Source organism: Physeter macrocephalus, chromosome 1 (assembly GCF_002837175.3).
Source record: "Physeter macrocephalus isolate SW-GA chromosome 1, ASM283717v5, whole genome shotgun sequence".
Classification (NCBI taxonomy): Eukaryota; Metazoa; Chordata; class Mammalia; order Artiodactyla; family Physeteridae; genus Physeter; species Physeter macrocephalus.
In genome coordinates, this window is record NC_041214.2 from 143,844,041 (window position 1) to 143,865,472 (window position 21,432).

The window sequence follows — 21,432 nt, forward strand, 5'->3', positions numbered from 1 at the left end:
GGGTGTTTTTACTTAAAAGGAGAAATTGAGTATGTTTCTAGAAATTCAGTTTCTAGGTGAATTATTTAATATTATAGCTTAATGGAAACCTTCATCTAGAGTTTTTTCTATTGTATAAACTTATCCTACATAGTGTAAGATAATGAGTAGGCATTTTTAGTTTTGAAATAATGCTTAAAAACTGTATTTCCTGAAAATTGGTTGACAGGTAATGTACTTTTGTAATTAGAAGTCATATAATATAAATGTTTCTTATTTCAGCAATATAGAACATATAATTGACTATGGAAGACCTAAATCTACTTCTGATGGAAAACATTTTAGGTGAGTCCAGTTATATATTCAGGATAAAGTTCCCTAAGTATCAACTAGATCCTCTATTTGGGGCCAAATGAGTGGTATAGATAAATGTTGATGTTCTTTAGGATTTTAACAAATAGATATGTAAAATATAAAAACATATATATACATTAAAAATAATATATATATAATATATATAATATATATATTATATATATATATATAAAGCATATAATTTTAGTGTGATTTCCTAAAGCTTAATAAGCAAGTCAGATTTAAATGTACTTGGGAAAAATCAAGTAATTTCTGAGCCTGCATTTCACTATTTGTGAAAGAAGATCAACCAAATATATTGGAATTCTCTGATATGCTATGAAGACAAGTCCAAGAAGGTGTTTAATCACTGCGTGAAGATTCTATTTAAGTATAAACAATAAACTCACTGATTTGTAGCATTTGCAAATAGAAAAGAGAACTAATGTTTTATCACAAATGCTATATTTTTATTCTACTATTGGTAGTAATAATAATACTAAAAAAATAAAGAGAGGGCAATTAGATTTGCATGGTTTAAATGTGTGTGTTTTTTTTAAAATTAATACTACACTGAATTTAAAGCAAATAGACTCTGAAAAGTTGTGAAGTGAAGTTTTTCCTATGTTTATGGACATTTATGCTGATTCACAAACAGGGCTGTTTTCTACTCTAGGGCGTGAAATGTGTAGCACATCACTGATTGGCTTTAATTTTTGTCAATGTACAAATCCCAAAGTGAACAACCTACACTTCCAGAGGACAAAGCCTTTGAAATAAATTTGTGTTCATCACACCCTGTGGCACAAGTGAAATAATCCTAAAGGTGAGAGAAGCTCAGTGAACATGATGTTCTCTTGTATGGAATGTATTCCTTTATATAACTGATTAGAGATTTGTACTGTTCCTTTACTCCGGTTACTCCTTTCTCACACTGAAGCAGGGTTTTTCAGAATGGCTATCCAATCAGGAGGGAAGCACTGGGCTCTTTCTTAAATGCTACCTCCACCTCTGGTTGGCCAAGTCTGTAGTTCACTGCAATGAACTCCTAAGTATGTGACCACTTCCAATAAGACACCCCGACTTCGCCTTGGTAAACTCCTGATAACCCAGCTTTTCAGTCAGACCCAGGAAGCTGCATAAGCCTTCTCTTAAGAAACTTTAACTCTGGTCATATCTCATTGCAAGTCTGCCTGCCGATCATATCAGCATTTTAAAAATTTATTTTTAATTTTTTATTGAACTATAGTTGATTTACAACATTGTGTTTGTTCCAGGTGTACAGCGAAGTGATTGTTATACATATATAATTCTTTTGCAAATTCTTTTCCATTATTGGTTATTATGAGATATTAAATATAGGTCCTTGTGCTAGACAGTAAATCCTTGTTGTTTATCTGTTTTATATATAGTGGTACATATTTGCTAATTTCAAACTCCTAATTTATCATTCCCTCCCCTGTTTTTTCACTTTGGTAGCCATATGTTTGTTTTCTGTGTCTGTGAGTCTGTTTCTGTTTTGTAAATAAGTTCATTTATATCACTTTTTTTAGGTTGCACATATAAGGGATATCATGAAATTTGTCTCTCTCTGACTCACTTCACTTAGTATGATAATCTCTAGGTCCATCCATGTTGCTGCAAATGGCAATATTCCATTCTTTTTAGGCTGAGTAATACTCTGTTGTACATGTGTACCACATCTTCTTTATCCATTCATCTGTTGATGGACACTTAGGTTGCTTTCATGTCTTAGTTATTGTGAATAGTATATAAGCATGTTTGAGGCATATCTTTCCTCTACTTACTTGCATTTGCTTTACCTCTCCTCTGGCAACGATTATCAATGGCCTCAACTAAGACCTGTGAAGTCTTGGAAGGCTCACGGGCAGTTGGCTCTTCCACGCTGCTCCTGTCTGGTACTAGGTCCAACAACCACAACCTCCTTGCTGGAATTCCTGAATTAACTCCTTACATTTTGGCACTTGAACTTTATCCAACAAGATTTAAGACAATTTGTAAAAGAAAACATAACATAAGGAAGAACAGTTTGGAATAGGAACAGAACAGAGGTCAACAGCGAAGAGCAGAAAGAGTACATATGACAAAGTCCCTGAGATGATCGGATTATTATAATTGGGCACAGAGTTTAATTGGCCTGGAAGCAAAGAGATTTAAGCTAGTTTTGTTTTTATAGTCATAATAATTTAAATAATACAAATTCACTTGTGGTGGGTTTTTTCTTAGGAATCAAATGTAAAAGAGGTGCTTGTATAGGGAACATTAAATTTCAGTGGTGAACTACTATAATTTTACAAAAATCTCTAAAACATGCTTAAAGAGATGATGTTTTTACTGGCCTGAAGGCTGAAAATTATGTTATAAATTTGTTAAATATTTTCTATGTCAACTAAATTAATATTTTTTAGGTGTCTTATTTTTCAATGATTTAATTAGTCATAGAAATAGGACTTTGGGAATCTAGATGAATGGGTGGGTGACATGCTAAATAGACTCTTTAATGAATAACTTATATGAGTCAATGGCAGGTGCTGGGTCACAGTAAATGATGTTTTCCAGTTCTAACCTAAAGCAGAGACATCCTTGATATTGGTCAAATTCAGAACTGTAATTTTAAAAGCAACAAGATGTGAGTGAGCAATTCTGTTATTTTGTTGTGAGATTTTGAGAGCGGATTTCTCATCTCACTGGAGTTCAACTCACTCTGTCAAGATAGGAGTAGCAGAAGATGTTTGTTAGAGCCAGTATTTTCTTTGAAGTGGGTAAATGTAATCCATAGAATTAGAATTAGACCTGGGTTTGATTTTAGTTCCATACTTGCAAATCATGAAGCATTAGAAAAGCTGCTGTCTCTGGCTGTGTCAAATCATGAAGCATCAGAAAAGCTGCTGTCTCTGGCTGTGTCAATGAATGGTGCAGCTCCTATTAGCATCTTTCCTAAAAGGGAAAGAATAGACATAATTTAGATCAAACTTTATATGAATGTGAGTACTAGGATATGTGTTGTGAGACAAGGATATAATGGATGGGATGGATTCAGGCGTTGAATTTCATGATTCCATAAACTCTAATTAGGAAACATTACAACTCCTATTTTATTACAGAACATAAGCGAATAATGTTCCCATTCAATAAGCTGTAGAGTTAGCGTGAAAAACTAAGGGCATACACTTAATATGTTAATGTGCTACAAATTAACACACACACACACACACACACACACACACATGCACACACACACACACACACACACTGAATTTCCAGTTTTTTGATTTTGATGTTATGTAATAACAAGACCACCCAAAACGTGGCACTAAAAAGCAGATAGTCATTATATGACCTTCAAGTAAATGTAATTTAATGAGAAAAAAGACAAAAGAGATGGTAGATAAACTTCAGTTTTGTTTTCTGTTTAAGTGCATGAGTCGTCTTCTTAGCAATTTAGAGATAATAAACAGTAGAGATGCTGAGGAATGGCTTCTATTTTCAGTCCAACATAAAACATTTAAAATTGATTTATATTGTGGCTGTATATGTTTAATTCAGTATCTTTCAGCTTTTGACTAGTGCTTTTTTGGTCATCAGAAGACAATGGTATTTGTAGGCTAATTTGATTTTCTTTGGAGTCATGCTTCTACTGTAAACTCCAAATGGACAGATGCTCTTATCTGAATCCCAGTTTATACATTACTGCATGTCTATGAGTTATACAAAATGCTAGTAGAAAATTTTATCTTCAAGCTGATTTTTATTTTTTGCTTTTTGTTGTTGTTTTTGCCCGTGTGCAAACAACCAAGTCATAGTACAAGAAGATTAAGAATATAATGCATGTATATTGACACACTTATTTCAAATTGCTAATAAAATTTTCTATGAAAAAATTGCAGTAGTTACACATTCTAATAACTGACAAAAAGGTATTAGTATCACTGCATACGAAAGTAGTAGTTATAGTACAATAAGGGTAAAAAAAAGCCTGTTATAAATATTGATGACAAGTATATTTAAATAAATAACATAAAACAATATGCTACTTTTGAGGTTATTTGGGGGATGCAATAAATTGTACCACACCTACCCACTCAGATTCTTTATCAGTTAAGAAATACAATAAAGGAGTCAACATATGGAGAACAAAAAATCACTCTTACTACAACTAAAACTGAAATTAGAGAATGTGTTTTGTGTGCGGGAGAATGTGGGCTTCTGAATACTGAGCCCCAAATGTATACAAACGTACTTAACTTGTCTCAGGAGTGCTTGACGGCGCAGGTTCTCCATATGAGAACAGAGCTGGCCCACAGAGAAGTAAAACAGAACATGTGGGCAGCTGTTTCTCAAGGGAAAAAGAGAAGGAAGATGCTGGCTCCACTTGCCCAGGTCCTCTTTCCAAACTTACCAGTTAGATCGGCTGCTCCCAGTTAGATAAGCTGTGTGGGAGTGAGTGAGAGGTAAGGCAAGCTGGGAATATGATAAAGCTGAATCACTCTCCACCTAGAAGGAAGCACAGGGAGTAGAGAAGTATTTCCCATCAATCTACAAATGGTCTTTCTAATAAAGGTTCTTGTCCACTATGAAATAGTCTTGAGTATTCCCTGATAATAAGGTCCTGGAGTAGAGGGGAAATTTATCTTGTGTAATGCCCGTTCTCACAGAATTCTCCCTAATTAAGGAGAACGCATGGATACTTGAATCAATGAAATAGCAAAACAAGACAACTGTTAGCTCCCATTTTGTGTTCTTCTGGAGGCTCAATGTAATTTGGCTGTAACACATCAGATACCTTCTAGGTCATCTTTATTGGTCAGCTTAGCTCTACATCAGTACGTGGTAGCCTTTCATCCATGCTGAGTAGGGAGCTCCTAGTGGCCCTGGGCTCTTGGCCGTAAGATTTCAAGATCATGTTTCTATCTTTGCTATTTTCCGTCTGGTCTCTGACAGCAGCAGATATAAGTGGGTCTACTCAGAGAGATAGCCATAGTTCTCCATTTTTTCCTATAGGTAATGATGTTTCAATGTGAAGCACTGCAATGTTTGGGTTGAGAATTTCTCTTTCGATACCAGTTAAGCTGAGATGATTATTACAAATTTATTGTCATAGAAACAGTAAAGCTCACTAAGTATTGTCCTGCTCCTCTACATTTTATGGCCCACTTGCAGTTAGGTTAAAACCACAGGAGCTGAAATGAATTGAGTCACTTGTAATCAGAGGCAATGAAAATCCTCTGCACAATTTTCTAGTTTCTCTCTTTGCCTGCCATAGCAACTGAGGATAATGCAGTACCAAATATTAGGGCTCCTGTTTGCTGGGATAACTGAGAGTTTGTTCAGTAGAGCTGCCTGATGACCCACATGGGAGTGAGAAATAAACTTCTGTTAAGTCTCTGAAATTCAGGGATTGTTTATTAATACAGCTTGAAATTAGTCAATTTTGATCAATAATTATCAAGAGCCTTTATATACAAAAACAATCCAAGTTAGTTTGTAAGTTTCACTGGAGGTTCTATTATTTTATTTTGTTTTTTAAAATTTATTTTATTTTACTTTTGGCTGCGTTAGGTCTTTGTTGCTGCACGCGGGCTTTTCTCTAGTTGCGGCGAGCGGGGGCTATTCTTCGTTGCAGTGCGCGGGCTTCTCATTGCGGTGGCTTCTCTTGTTGTGGAGCATAGGCTCTAGGTGTGCAGGCTTCAATAGTTGTGGCATGCAGGCTCAGTAGTTGTGGCTTGTGGGCCCTAGAGTGTGGGCTCAGTAGTTTTTTTTTTTTTCTTTTTCCCAGAAAAGGATATTTTTTTACTCAAGTAACTGCAAATAGGAAACCGGGGGAGGGGCCCAGACTGGGAGAAATAATGGCTACCTCCTCCCTGACAGAACAGGGGAAAAGGTGGCCCCTACAACAGACGGTCAACACAGGCCCCCCTCTTTTCTCTGCTGCAGCATCATAGGGGCAGGGCTCCACATTCCCTGGGACTGGGGTAGTCAGTAACCCAGCCTGCTTTGCCCCAGGCCCCTTCCCCTAACAGCATCTTGGGGGAGGCCATGAGGATAAATATTTGGCACTGGTAGCAGCAGAAATGATGGATGTCTAAGAATGAAACATTGAACAAAAAACAACACAACTGTCCAGAGATAGTTTGTAGACAGAGGAAAGATGGAACCAGAACCTTGGAGGGTGGGGAGGAGCAGAAATGTGGGAGTGGGCAAGGGTAGCTCCTTGTTATTAGTGCCCTGAGTGAGGGAAGGGAGGGGAAACCGAGGTCTAGAGTGGAAGCAGACAGGGCGCACAGGCTTAGTTGCTCCGCAGCATGTGGGATCTTCCCAGACCAGGGCTCGAACCCGTGTCCCCTGCATTGGCAGGCAGATTCTTAGGCACTGCGCCACCAGGGAAGCCCACTGGAGATATTATTATTTTAGCGGAAAGGATTCAATGGAATCCTTTCTTTAATGGTGAAATTGTGTAAATCTTCATAAATGTGAGGTGATAGAAAGTTTTTAGAAGGCAGGTAGACTTTGGGATAAGTTGAGAAATTCGTCAAGTCATATTGAGCTGGGGACTCTGAGAAAAGGTGTGGTATGGCAAAACTGGCTTGGGTGTAACAAGAAGTTCCAGTTATATTTATACAAGATGAATTTATAGGTATGATGGATCTAGAGTCAGAAAACAATCTGAGAATCCACGTGATGCCTTTGAGGAAGATGGGGAGTGGAAGTGGAAAGTTGAAAGCAGTAGGCAATAGGTCAGGAAGATGAAGTTGGCAGCGATACAACATCTCAATAAGATGATATTGCACCTAATTAGCTAGTATCAGAAAAAATTTTGTATTTTGATGGGTACTTTATAGCTACACGAATTGATTTCCTGGAACATTCAGTGAGAGGAGAGAGGGAGAGAGAGAGAGAGAGAAGGACCAGATATAAAGTATTAAAAAAAGCTAATGACATGATATTGAAAGATCAGCATTCATCTGTACAGAAAGAGATGATGAAAAGAGGAACTAATATTAGGTTGAAGATGAGTGATTCACTCTGAATAAATTTTGTTTGAGATCATGGCAAGCACAGTGGACAGTAGTATATATTAAAAAAAAACAAAACTAAAATTTAATTAGAAGTGAGAACAAGAGTTACAGATTTGGGATTAATGCTGAGTGGTGGTGATTAATGTCCTAAGATTGTAATTATAGAAAGGGAAAATCATCTTACTGAGGGTCACTATGTAGAGACGAATAGGCAAAGGGTTGATGACTGAGGACTGTTCATGGTAGAAGAAGGAAGACAAGTTCTTAAAGGATTGTATTGTGTCTTTTGTGACCAGCATATCTTGTGCTTTACCATATGCACGTTGCCTTTTTTTGTTACAGATACCTATGAAACCATGTGTAAATGTTTGCAACTTTTATTCCATTTGACTCCATTCTAGGAGAATATCTGCCATAATAGTCCTATCATCCTCCCATTTCTTGTACAACTTTCCATTATTTTTGTCTCAATTCATTTACTCAGAGAATATTGTCAAAAATGTTTTATATTTCTTCTTTGACTCTCTTAATCTTCATCCTCTTCTTCTATAAAACCAATTCTATTGGACTGGCTTATACTCCAAGTGTGCTTGATGTATTAATATATGAAGCGTCGTCCCACAAAATCCAGAGCTTTGTGGACATATGTTGTTTTTTCATTGTTTCTATGAGACTTTACAAATTCATTGAATCAAGAGAAACTTTACATAAATCTAGAAAGTTTTATCTGTTAGTCCTCGAGATACATTTGTTATAATTCAGGCCTGGCATCTTTAGAGAGTCCTGAAACTCTACAACGTCTTGGTAGAAATAAGGTTCCTGTGTTTACAAATAGAATGCCTTAAAATATATTCCATCCAAATCTTCTCTGTCATTTGGGTCTGTGTAACAGATACTGTATGCATTATTTCTGAAAATATTTTATGTGTATTCAGTCAGTCAATAAAACATTTATTGAATGTTTTCATGTGCTTGGTGTTCTCTTAAGCACAGAGAAGACAAAGATGAATCAGATAGAGTTTCAAACTCAAGGAACATAACCTGCCTTCTAGAAGGGATGGCATACAGAGGAATAGAAAAATGATATTATAGAGTGATAGATTTTGTGCAGGAGGGATGCACAGATTGACTACTGTGCTAATGCAAAATAGGATCAGCTCTCCTTGGCAGGGAGGGTGGGAGTGTAAGAGTTTGTCAGGTAAAATGAGGGCAGGGAACAGGAAGGGCATTTCAGGCAGAGAAGCAGCTGATGCCAAGGCCAGGAGATGAGATGATAGTGCTGGAAGGACCTGTAAGGAGCCCAATATGCTTGTAACACAGGGTGGTAAGAGATGAATCTGGAGAGATAAGCAAGAGCCAGATCATGATAGACCTCGCCTTTTCAATTGTTTGTTTAGTTACAGCTCACTTTTTTCCAGAAAAGTTTTCAAGTGCCTTGAAAGGCTGTGAATACCATGCTGAGACCTTTGGACCTCTCCCAAACATGATGGCAAGTTTCAGAAGGGGAGCAATATGATCACATTTGCACTTTAGGAAATGATTGTCTTCTTAGGGGAGAATGAACCACAAAAACAAAGTCAGAGGCAGAGGGGCCAGTTAGTAAGTTGCTGCAGTGTGAGCTGAATTAAGGGAGAGGCTTTGGCGATGGAGAGAAGAGATATAAAGAAAACACAATCAACATGGTGTGCTAGTAAATATTTTCTCAGTGAATGAAGTGTGACTAATTAGATGTGTGTGGTGAGGAAGAGGGAGAAGTTGAGCATAAATGACAGGTTCAGGCTTGGGAAACTTGATGGGTGACAAGAAAAGTCATTGCTTGGATAGTGAATGCATTCCTTCTGAGTTCTTTGTGTTCCTGGGAATTGTAATTGTTGCATGTGGATTAATCTTAACTATAGAATAAACACAATAAGAGTAAGTCAGTGTCTTTCTTTTTTTTCTTAGAATTTTCCAGCACCAACAACAGGATTGATCACTCAATTATGATTGATCAGTTTCCTTCATTGAATTGATTACAATTTAATGAATCCAGCATATGGTGCTGTTCATCAAAGAATGACTGACAGTTCTCAACTGATTATCAGTTGGGATTTTTGGTTGCATGCAATAGAAAGTGACTTTGACTAACATGAACCAAAGATGATTGTGGTGAATTACTGGAAGTTCTCAGCTTGACATAAAGTCTGGAGAAACAGGCTTGGAAATCAGCAGGTAGAAAAACAGATGCAGAGAAATGAACAAGAACCACGGGATAAACAACAAGTTTCAGTCCCTTTGTCTGCTTAATATTCAAATTCCAGAGAGCGCTAAATTATCAGCAATCTTGAGTAACACCTCCACTGCTTAGCTAGGGGAAGGTTGGGTCCCTAAGGGAAGGGGTAATTCCCCAAACATTTAGAAATCATGGTGTTCTTAGGAAGAAAAAAAGGCTGCTCACCAGACAAATAATTACAAATGTCCAAATCAAGCTGGTTTGAGCTTTTATTATTTTCTGTTTAGAAAATAATATTTATTATTTTATATATATTATATATAAATAGATATAATATATTATTATTTTCTGTTTAGAAAAATTCTTAAAAACAAAAATGAAGCTTTGTGAAGTATGGGCATGAGAAATTCATTTTCTGGCTAAAAAGAACTCAGATCTTTTTCAATTTAGCTACTATCTTTGACAAAGAATTTACTCTATTATTTAGCTTCTAGAAAGTGAAACAGATATTTTAAAAATAGTAGGACATAAGCACTAAACTAATGAAACACAATAGGAATTCTAGAATTGGAGGGAAATTTTATATAGGTCTTGCAGGAGAAATTTGAATAGGTGGAGGGCGGAGTGGGAAAGAAAAACATGTGAGAAAAGGGAGGAACACACACAGAAAAAAAATTCCGTCTTATTTGGATAAACTTATTTGGATAAACTTCAGAGCAACCAAATTTCTTCAAACCAAATCTCTAACTCTTGAGTGTCCAGAGGAAACACCCGCCACTAATTACAGGACTAAGGAATGGAAGAAGCCACTTCAGGCTGTGGAATCAGTCATCCTGATGGTGGCTTTTAAGATGTGGCTGTGGTTGTTTGTTTGGTGGTAGAAGAGAGTTTAAATTTATTTCCACTGGCCTTGGTAGATGTTGATATTTCTTCCATCTCTCATCTTACTCCAGAGCTAGGGAGGTAACTGTGCCAACTATGGCTTTGTTTGGTATGCCAGACAGTCCTGGTGCTGCAAAGTCAAATCACCCTGAAGGTTGTTTATGTAAATGTGGGAAGAAGTTTTGCTTAGAGATAACTGTGATGATTCCCTACACTATCCTTTTTGAGAAAATAAGTTAAAGGGGCTGGTTTTATGATTGATTCTGAAAACTCTGTAAGAGTTTTAAGTTGATCTATATTTGAAATCACAATTTTGATGATGTTTCTATTTTCTTTCATTTCAAATAATTTTTTTTTAAGATTATAAGAATTTCTCTTTTTTTGCAAAGATAAGCTCAATTTTGAGACAGCCCATATTCCTTTGTAGGGTAAAATAAAGATGAAACATTAGACATGATGGGTAAAAAAGTACTTTTTGAAAATCCAACTAGCATTTTCTGTGAGAAATGTGGTTATTATATTAGACATGTTATATCTGGCTTAATAAATCTGTACAGTTGATATTATAATTTTCTCTAGAACTTTTCAGTTTTTCTTTGCTTTTTCCAAGCTAGCAAGATGTCCTAGAAAGTAATGAATTATAGTTCATTTATTTACTTTTATTATTTTACTTCTTGTGGTTGTGATTTTTTTTTTCAATCTCTTGGTAGAAAAGATGATTATGGAAGTGCAGATGAGGAGGAGTAATTCTTCAAAATTTGGAAATCATATAGCAGAGCTGCCTAAGGAGTAAATTTAAACTATTTTAATTTGTCACACAGAAAAGAGACCTGACATATTCCTCTGTTTCTGAAATGTTTTTCTATCCTCACTGCTAGGAGAATTAATACACTGACAGGGGTGCTATTAAGCACATTAAATATCAATTTGTGAGTTGGACTAGACAATCTCTTAAACTCATTCCAAAAATGAATACAGTCGTTCCTAGGTGTCCGTGGGGGATTGGTTCCAGGATCCTCGTGGATACAAATGTCCGAGGATGCTTGGATCCTTTTTATAAGATGGTGTACTACAGTCAGCTCGCCATATCCATGGTTCTGAATCCGGGGATGCTGAGGGCCGACTGTATCTATGTTACTATTGTTAAGGTTGTGGTCAAGGATGTGAGCCAGACTGCCTGCCTTGTGTTTTTTTGTTTGTTTGTTTTTAATTTTTTTTCTGTTTGTTTTACTTTGTTTTAAGTTTAAAAAATTTTTATTTTATATTGGCATATAGTTGATTAACAATGTTGTGTTACTCTCAGGTGTACAGCAAAGTGATTCAGTTATACATATACATGTATCTATTCTTTTTCAAATTCTTTTCCAATTTAGGTTATTACAGGGTATTGAATAGAGTTCTCTGTGCTATACAGTAAGTAGGTCCTTGTTGGTTATCTATTTTAAATATAGCAGTGTGTACATGTCAATCCCAAACTCCCAAGATGGCCTGGATTTGAATACCAGCTCTCAACTATAGAATCAGCTACCACCCACAAGTTGCAAACAAGTGGTTTTCTGTAGAGCTATAACCATATATACTAGTTGATGCAGAAAAATCTTGAAATTTCACTTTATCAGTTGGCTTTTCATTCGATGGTTCTGGAGAGAGTTAGAAGAGTTTGTGTATGTCTTGATACTACCAGGCTATCTAAGAGGAAAACTTTGGTTGATTTTTATAATGCTGCTATTCCAATCCATTTCATGTGGAATACAGTTACGGCAGAAACCACTTTGTGCTAGCTTTTTTGTATAGCATAGTCCACTACTTTATAGTACGGATGAGATGAGCAGGTGGGTGGAGATCAAATGGAATCCAAGATACACCCTCATTTGTCTTGTGAGTCCTTATTACAATCTGGGAAAGAAGCTGTGATTGAGGTGAATATTGAGATATTGCCCCATAAATGGCAATCAAGATCCCTTCTGATGTGAGATGTAGAATGCTATGCTGGTGATGAAAACTTGGTGATTCTTCTTGGTCAAATTTTTACAAGGATTTACTTTAGCATTTTCTTAGTCATGTCTATCCTCCTTTCAGGCTGTCATTAATTGAAGGTGATGAAACACATGTGATAACTTGGACAAATTCCTTGAACTAAATTAATTCAGACTACCATTGGGAATAAAATTGTGTGACTCTGTGCATTGAGGGATTATTTCAGGAGAGGTTTGAAATGGAAGTTACCAGACCCGAAGCCATTTTGAGCTCTCTACCAAAATCAAAAGTTTTATTCCCTGAGAAAAGCCTACAAAATTTTACTTTACTCAATTATATTTCCTGATGATTTTTCATGGATAGTAGGTGTCCTTGATCTTGTAATAGAAGAATAGATTCCCAACTACAAAAAATTTGTCAGACACAGTTTTATTCCAGTATGCAATGAATGGACTTTGTATAATTCTCTCTCTCTCGTTCTTTTTCTTTTTTTCCCAAGGGTAGTAGGAGGAGTGGAGAAGGAATTTAAAATAAGTAAAATAAGTCACCATAAGAAAGTTTTAAAATCTTGCCTTATTTTTAGAATTCACATTTCTTGTGTTACTGCATCTTGATTTGGGCTGAATAATACCAATGGCACTTTTTTGGAATCGGATAAGTTTATACCGATTTTTCACTCTGATATACATATCAAAACTACTTAGAACTCTCTAAATTTTTCTCATGGGTTCATCATCTATTCATGCAAAGGTGAAAACATAATTACTATAGGGCAACACATCTGGAAACTGAGTGGCAAGATCAGGTTGAAGTCATGGAACATTCCAGAGAGGCCAAAATTCTAAATAAAAGCATCTTAAACTCAGAATGCTCTCCAGTAAGGGATGACGGTTTTGGCTTCTGCAGTAGCCTCATTGATGATCTGCCATTAAGAAGCTTTCAACAAGTAAATTTTTAAAAATTTGCCCTTTGGAAAGAGGATGAAGAATTTTATTAACGGTAAGCATTAGATATAGCTATTCATTTAATACAGAGTGCTTTTCAGATAGTCTCACATTGTCATTTTTTGCTTCTAGCACTACATTGTTCTATATAATCGTCATTAGCCACATGTGCCCATTGAACACCTGAAATGTAGCTACTGAGACAGAGAAACTGAATTTTCAATTTAATTTAATTTTAATTCCTTTAAATTTACAAATTGAACATCAAATATCTCATGAGTATTTTCATATTAATGATATGTTAAGATGGTAATATTTTGAATATATTGGTTTAAATAAAGCGCATTAGTAAAGATTTCACCTGTTGCTTTATACTTTTTTGTCGATGTGACTACCAAAATATTTAAAATTACATATGTGGCTTGTATTATATTTCTATTGGACAGCCCAGTTCTACTTTGTACTTGTTAGTGGCTCATAGATGTCTAAATTACCTAGATGCACAATCTCTCCTCATTTTCTCTCACATAGAGTGATGATTATATATCTGTTTTTCATTAATTGATTTATAGCTCATTCAAGAAGAAATGACTTTGATTCTTCCATGTAATTTCCCAGTTTCTTGGGGAATTTTTTTTTTTTCTTCTGAGAACAAGTTCACTATTATCAAACAGTCATTCACCAAATGTTCCCCAGTTTCTTTCTTCCTTGGCTGCCTTTAATTCTCCAGGCTAACACATGCCAACAATTGTAAGCATGTTGTCAGAATTTTTTTTTTTTGCTTATATTTTCAATTGAATAATGCCTCCAAGATCTCTTAATTTAATCTGCTTCCATCCAGCTAGTGTATTAGCTCCTCTAGATTTCTGAACTTGGCCTTAAACCTCTGCTCTCTCCTTGTCACATCCCGGATGCATTTGTTGATCCTGATTTAAATTACTTCCCATGGTTTCCTCAAAATACTGCTTCTTAAGCAATGTCTTCCCAATTTCACACCCGGATTCTTGGGATCCAGGATAGATCCGACTGGATGCAAAAGCACTGTTGCCATCTTACACCCTTCTAGGTACTGCACACAGCACTGTAGAGGATGACAGGGCTTCTGATCTCATGTGACCCACAGGCTAGTGGGAGAGGCACAAAATAAACACTTGTGCTTTTTCCAGGCTGCTGGAACCTGCCTTGCCTGCAAGCACAGAGAGGGGAAATGCCTGAGAATTTAGTTCTCCCTGAGAACAGCTCTTAGCCAGGGACTGATATGTGAGTGAATATAAATACTCTATCCCTTAATCAGGACAACTCTTCCATGAAACTTCATGGAACACAAAGTGTCTTTGAGTTATTGAATTTAAGTTACACTCTGTGGTGCTTTTGTTGCTACCACACCCTTTCTTCCCCTCCTTCTTTTTCTGGATCCACATCATCACTTGTGTCCTAGAAATATGTCAAAAATATTGCTTTCTGAAAATTCCTCATCTCCTTATTTGATTCTGGGGAATCCAACCCTATGTCAGTAATCTCAGGTACTAGAATTGGTTCTAGGAAGCTGACTCTCAGGATAAGATTCTGGAATTGGATCACTCAATGGCCAGATGGCAACAGACATCCTGTTGTTTGTGGTAAGTGAAGGGGTGATAACCTCTGGCCTGCTGTGGCATTACATTTGTTGATACTTTTACCTGCTGTGAATTGGGAAGGGATGCAGTGAAAGAGGATTCACTGGATTATACAATATCTAAAGAACTGGATAGTTATGATAATTATAAGAAAGACGGATGAATAAAAAACAATGTCCTACTGTATAGCACAGAGAACTATATTCAATATCCTATGATAAACCATAATGGAAAAGAATACTTTAAAAAGAATGTATTTATATATATATATATATGTGTGTGTATGTATATGTATAACTGAATCACTTTGCTGTACAGCAGAAATTAACACAACATTGTAAGTCAACTATACTTCAGTAAAAAAATATTAAAATGGAAACAAAGAAAGATGGAGCTGTTTAGTTGCTGCTAATTGATGTACCGGAGAGAGAAAATACTAAGCCATAATGGAAAATAATATGAAAAAGAATGTGTATATAAATGTATAACTGAATCACTTTGCTGTACAGCAGAAATTAACACAACATTGTAAGTCAACTATACTTCAGTAAAAAAATATTAAAATGGAAACAAAGAAAGATGGAGCTGTTTAGTTGCTGCTAATTGATGTACCGGAGAGAGAAAATACTAAGCCTTGGTTGGCCAATTACCACTTCATGGGGGAGGAGGAGATCAAGAATTCTCTTTTATAGATATTTAGTTTTATCCAAGGGAGATTTCAAGGAGAGGTTTATGTGACTGTAGATGGGGTCAAAGCTAGAGATATAAATTTTCAAATCATCGCTATACACATGATTGATATAATTTATATTAATCAGCGTTCTTAGTAGCAAACAGCAAAAACTCGAAGAAACCATTTCAAGAAAAGAATATTGAATGGATGTTGGGTAACTCACAGAATTGCCAGAGCGGCTGAGAATGAGGCTCAGGAAATTGTCATGAACAAAGGAATCCGGAAGCTAGCCAGAACTGCACAGACAACGATAAAGCCACAGATCCTGTCCAGAGAGGACACTGCTACCACCACCACTGTGCAGTTTGGTTTCTCAGATTATACAGCTTCCACCTCTAGCTCTGATTCCTGGATGCCACTGTAGGCACCACTGCTACTGGTGCCCTGGAAAATGGATGTAGCTGCAGCTGGCATTGGAGCAGATTTCCTGTCGTCTCTGTTTCTGCATCTCACAAGCCCCAAAGTTGAAGAGTGGTGGATTCTTCTGATTGGACAAGCCTTGGTCATGTGCCCGTGGGTCATGCACCAGCCACCAGTACGGTATGTGCCTTCTGAACCTTAGGAGTATTTTGGACATTCAACCATGTTATTGCATGTATCATTCAGCTCCTTCCTTTCTATTGCTGAGTAGTATTCCATTGCACTGGTATGAACAATTTGTTTATATTTTAAAATATCCTTGTGTTCATCAAGTTCTCAAAGATTTTTTTCCCTATGTTTTCTTTCGGAAGCTTTATAGCATTAGCTTTTAGGTTTATGATCCATTTTGAGAAAATTGTCTATATGGTATGAAATAAGTGGGTCTTTTTCCTCCAATGAAAATTAATTAAAAAACCATCACAAATATAATAAAATGCATTATTTATTTCTGATTAAATAAAACATGTTCATTGAAAAGAATTTGGAATACCGAGAAAGACAGAATCATGAAAACTAAAGTCGTTCATTATCCAACTACCTAGAAATAAAACTATTAACATTTTGGAAAAAAAAATAATAAAATAAGTGTTGAAGTTCATTTTTTTCCCCTATATATATTCAGTTTTTCCACCATCATTAACTGAAAAATTCCTTTCCACATTATATTTCCTTAGCACATATTGAAAATCAAATGACTGTATACGTGTGGATATATTTTTAAGATTTCTATTATATTTCATTGAGCAACATGTTTATACACTTGAAAACACCACCCTGTCTGATTACCGAAGCTTTGTAATAAGTCTTGAACTCAGTACAATTTCTCCAGCTTTGTTCTTTTCAAATAATTTTTGTTGGCTATTATGATCCTTTGAAATTTCAACTAGATTTTGAATCAATTTGTTAATTTTTATTTAAAAAAGATCGCTGTTGGGCTTCCCTGGTGGTGCAGTGGTTGAGAGCTCGCCTGCCGATGCGGGGGACACGGGTTCGTGCCCCGGTCCGGGAAGATCCCACATGCCGCGGAGCGGCTGGGCCCGTGAGCCATGGCCGCTGAGCCTGCGCGTCCGGAGCCTGTGCTCCGCAACGGGAGAGGCCGCAACGGTGAGAGGCCCAAGTAACGCAAAAAAAAAAAAAAAAAAAAGATCGCTGTTGAAATTTTGATTGGAATTATTAATAGATTGATTTGGGAGAACTGATATTTTAATTTGTCTTCTAATCCATGAGCATGGTATATTCTCTCCATTTATTTTTCTAATTTCTTTCAGTAATGTTTTATAATTTTCACTATAGAAATTTTACATGCCTATATTTATACCCATACCTAAGTATTTTGTTTTTATGCTACTGGAAATGGTACTTAAACATTTTATTATTCCATTGTTTGTCACTAGTATATAGAATTATAATTGATTTTATAATAGTAGTTTTTAAATATTGATCTTTAATACTGTACCCTGTCACCTTACATTATTTTAAACTTATCAGGATGTTCTAGGTAGATATTTTTGGTAGATTGTTCTTTTTTAATGTGTGCTATCATATTGTGTTCAAGTAAAGGCAGTTTCCTTTTATTCTGTTTGCTAAGAGCATTTATCATGAATAGGTGTTGAATATTGTCAAATGCTTTTTTTTGCTTGTTTATTGAGATAATATATTGTTTTCCCCCTTTTTCTGTTAGTATGGTGAATAACCTTGATTGCTACTGAATTATTATTTTTTTGGGGGGGTGCATATATCTTCTCACTTATGTTTTTTTCTTTGGATAAATACCCAGAAGTGGAATTGCTGGATCATATGGGAGTGCTATTTTAATTTTTTGAGGAACTGTTTCCGTAGTGGCTGCACCAATTTACATTCCCAGCAACAGTGCACAAGAGATCCCTTTTCTCCACATCCTGGCCAATGCTTTTTTTACCATAAAGTCTGCTTCGCCTGATATTGATGTAGTTATATCAGCATTCTTTTGATTGATATAAAAGTTAGTGTATATTTTTCTTTCCCTTTACTTTCTGTGCTTATATTTTATGTATATCTCTTACATAGGTATGTATCTGGGTTTTGTTTTTTATTGAGTCTGACAAACTGTCTTTCCACAGGGTAATTTAGTTCTTTTAAATTGAGGATGAAGATTGGTAATATCTCAATTATTTTTACTTTTTTGAATTTTATTTATTTTTTTATACAGCAGGTTCCTATTAGTTACGCATTTTATACATATTAGTGTATAGATGTCAATCCCAATCTCCCAATTTATTACACCAGCACCTCCCTACACCAGTTTCCCCCCTTGGTGTCCATATGTTTGTTCTCTACATCTGTGTCTACTGAATTATTAACCAAACTTGCATTCTTGTGATAAATCCCAATTGGTCATTCTGTGTTAATTTTTTAATTGTTTTATTAGATTTGCTAATCTTTAGCATGGATTTTTGTGTTTATATTTATAAAGAACATCGGTAGTTTTCTTATAATAGCTCTGTTTTTGGAATCTGAGCAAAACTGGTGCCATAAATAAGTTGGGAATTGTCCTCTTCTCTTGTGATTTCTGGGTTTATGTAAGATTATTATTTTCTTCCTTCAATGTTCAGTAGAATTCACCAGTGAAGACGTTTGAGCCAAACAATTTTTTTTTGGATGCTTCTCTTTTTCACTCGTTTTCAATAATGTGATTAAGACAGGCCTTCTTTTGGTTTTCTTTGTCTTTATCCAGTTTTTTGAATTTCCTAGATCTGTGGATTTACAGAGGTATTAGCCAAAGAGTGCAAAGTTTCATTTACACAAGGTAAGTCCTAGAAATCTGCTGTACAGTATAGTGCCTGCAGTTAATAATACAGTATTGTATATTTAAAAATTTGCTAAGATGGTAAATCTTATTTTGTGTTCTTATCAGAAAAATAATAAGAATAAATAAAGAGGAAACTTTTGGGGGTGATAGTTATGTTTATGGCATAGATTGTGGTGACAATTTCATGGGTATATACTTATCTCCAAAATCATCAGGTTGTATACATAAAATATTTATTGTTTTTTGTTGGTCAATCTTACCTCTGTAAAGTGGTTTTAAAGACATTTTGAAGAAATTTTGGCCATTCTTTTTTTTTCTTTTAACCTTTCTTTTCCTCCTCTTTTTCTGGAAGTCCAATTGTTCTGCAGGTAACTGAGGTTCTGTTTTTTTAATTCTCCAACAATTTTTCCCCTCAGTACTTCAGTTTCCATTTCTATTGTTATGTTTTCAAGTTTATTAATCCTTTTTGCCTTGTCTCTAATCTGCTATTAAGTCCTTCCTGTTAAATTTTCCTCTCAGATATTATGTTTGTGAGCCCTATAAATTACATTTGTTTTTTTAAAAATCTGTCATTTCTCTTCTCATTAGGTTCTTGTTTTCATTTAAATCCTTAAGAATATTTATAACCTTGTTTTAATGTATTTGTCTGCTAGCTGCATCACCTCTGTCATTTCTCAGTTAATTAATAAGCAATAGTCCTCCTGACTATGAGCTACATTTCCCTGCTTCTTTTCATGTTCAGTAACTTTTTATATGATTATAGACATTGTAAATATTATGCTGATAAGTATATGGAATTTTCTGTCTTCATTTAAAGAATATTGAAGTATATTTTAGCAGGAAATTTAGTTGCTTATGGATTATTTTGAACTTACCTTTCAGCTTTTTTTAGAGTGACACAGACTAGCCCTGCAATGAAGACTTCTTCTGGGGTCTCTACTGAATGCCTCAGGGGTTCAACAAGGTTTCTTCCATTTGGGTGGTTGATACAAAATAGTCCATCAGCCATGAGTGAGCTTTTGATTTATTCAGTTTACAGCTCCCTTGTAGTTTATTATTTTTGCCCAGTTTCATAGGCATTTTACCCTATGCATTTCTTAGTTTTACCCTTCACGTATTGCTTAGTATTCAGCCGAAATCTCAAGAGGCCCATGCAGATTCCTGGAGCTATTTCTTTGGGAGCTTTCTCAACTTTTGTGCTCTGCCCTGCATTTCCAGCTTTCTCAGCCTCTTCGAACTTTAGTCTCTGCCCCAACAATTCAGCAGGACTGCCATGCTTTGCTTGGACTCCTTTTCCCTGCTTTGAAATTTAGAAAATGCTTTCAGGAAGAAAGTTGCAGTGATCATATAGTTCACTTCATTTTTTTCTTTTCTCTCAGGTAACACAGGCCTGGACTGCCAGTTGTCCAATGTACGCAAAACAGTAGTTTTGCGTATTTTGTCAGTTTTTATCATTGTTTATAATGAGAAGGCAAGTCCAGTTCCTGTGACTGTGTCACAGGCAGAAGTGGCTGTCCTTTGTTCAAATTTTAATCTCTATTTTGAAATTTAAACCTGTGCTGAAACAATAATTTGAGTTAGTTTATTTCCAAAATCCACAGGCTCCTCATATATGCTGGTCTTAAATGGAATTAGTAACAGAAGCTTTTATTTAGGGAATCATTAGATAGCTCTATCAGAAACACAGTATGGCCTCAATTTTGAGGATAAATAAAGGAGAATAAAACCTTCTGGCAAACAAATTTCCAAAAGCAGCCTCAAAACAGCTAAATGTGTTTTGTTTGTTTCAATTTTTCATTTATAGTTTTAAGAGTAAAATTCATGGGGCTTCCCTGGTGGCGCAGTGGTTGAAAGTCCGCCTGCCGATGCAGGGCACACGGGTTCGCGCCCCGGTCCGGGAAGATCCCACATGCCGCGGAGCGGCTGGGCCCGTGAGCAATGGCCGCTGAGCCTGCGCATCTGGAGCCTGTGCTCCGCAACGGGAGAGGCCACAACAGTGGGAGGCCAGCATACCGCAAAAAAAAAAAAAAAAAAAAAAAAAAAAAAGAGTAAAATTCATGTTCTCTAGAATGAGTTAGTACTGCTGGAAGTTTTTCATGCCTCTCTGTATCTTATTTTATATACTAGAATAATATTCTTGCTTCAGATTCCAACACAAATAAAACGGCAAGAAAAAATGAGAACATCAGCAAAATAATCCTGTATTGCATCTAAACTTCTTTCCTCTGTTCATGAATATTTTGCCATGCAGGTAAATAACACAAAAGGAACAACTAAACATTAGTGCCTCCTGGCATATAATGTGTAAAGATGAGTTTCAGTGTTACTCTTTGGAAGCTTTAAATAGTGTTCTGTCCCCAAACAAAACTTTAAAGAGTTCCCTTGGGGTTAAAGTGATGTCTAATCAATGCTTCTAACATTTGTCACAGTCTCATTTTGATTTCTTTCTCTGCTCTCACTCCTTATGTCCTATCTGTTCTTGCTCCAGAT

At 35.9% G+C, this 21,432-nt stretch overlaps 1 long non-coding RNA gene across 1 annotated transcript; it reads left to right on the forward strand.

Annotated features, from left to right (window-relative positions):
• The first annotated feature begins 202 nt into the window (after window positions 1–202).
• On the forward strand, window positions 203–16,137 carry LOC102978337 (uncharacterized). The gene is made up of 3 exons (XR_448944.2): window positions 203–324; window positions 1,010–1,159; window positions 15,900–16,137. It is a non-coding gene; the product is annotated as an uncharacterized lncRNA (long non-coding RNA).
• The last annotated feature ends 5,295 nt before the right edge of the window (window positions 16,138–21,432 follow it).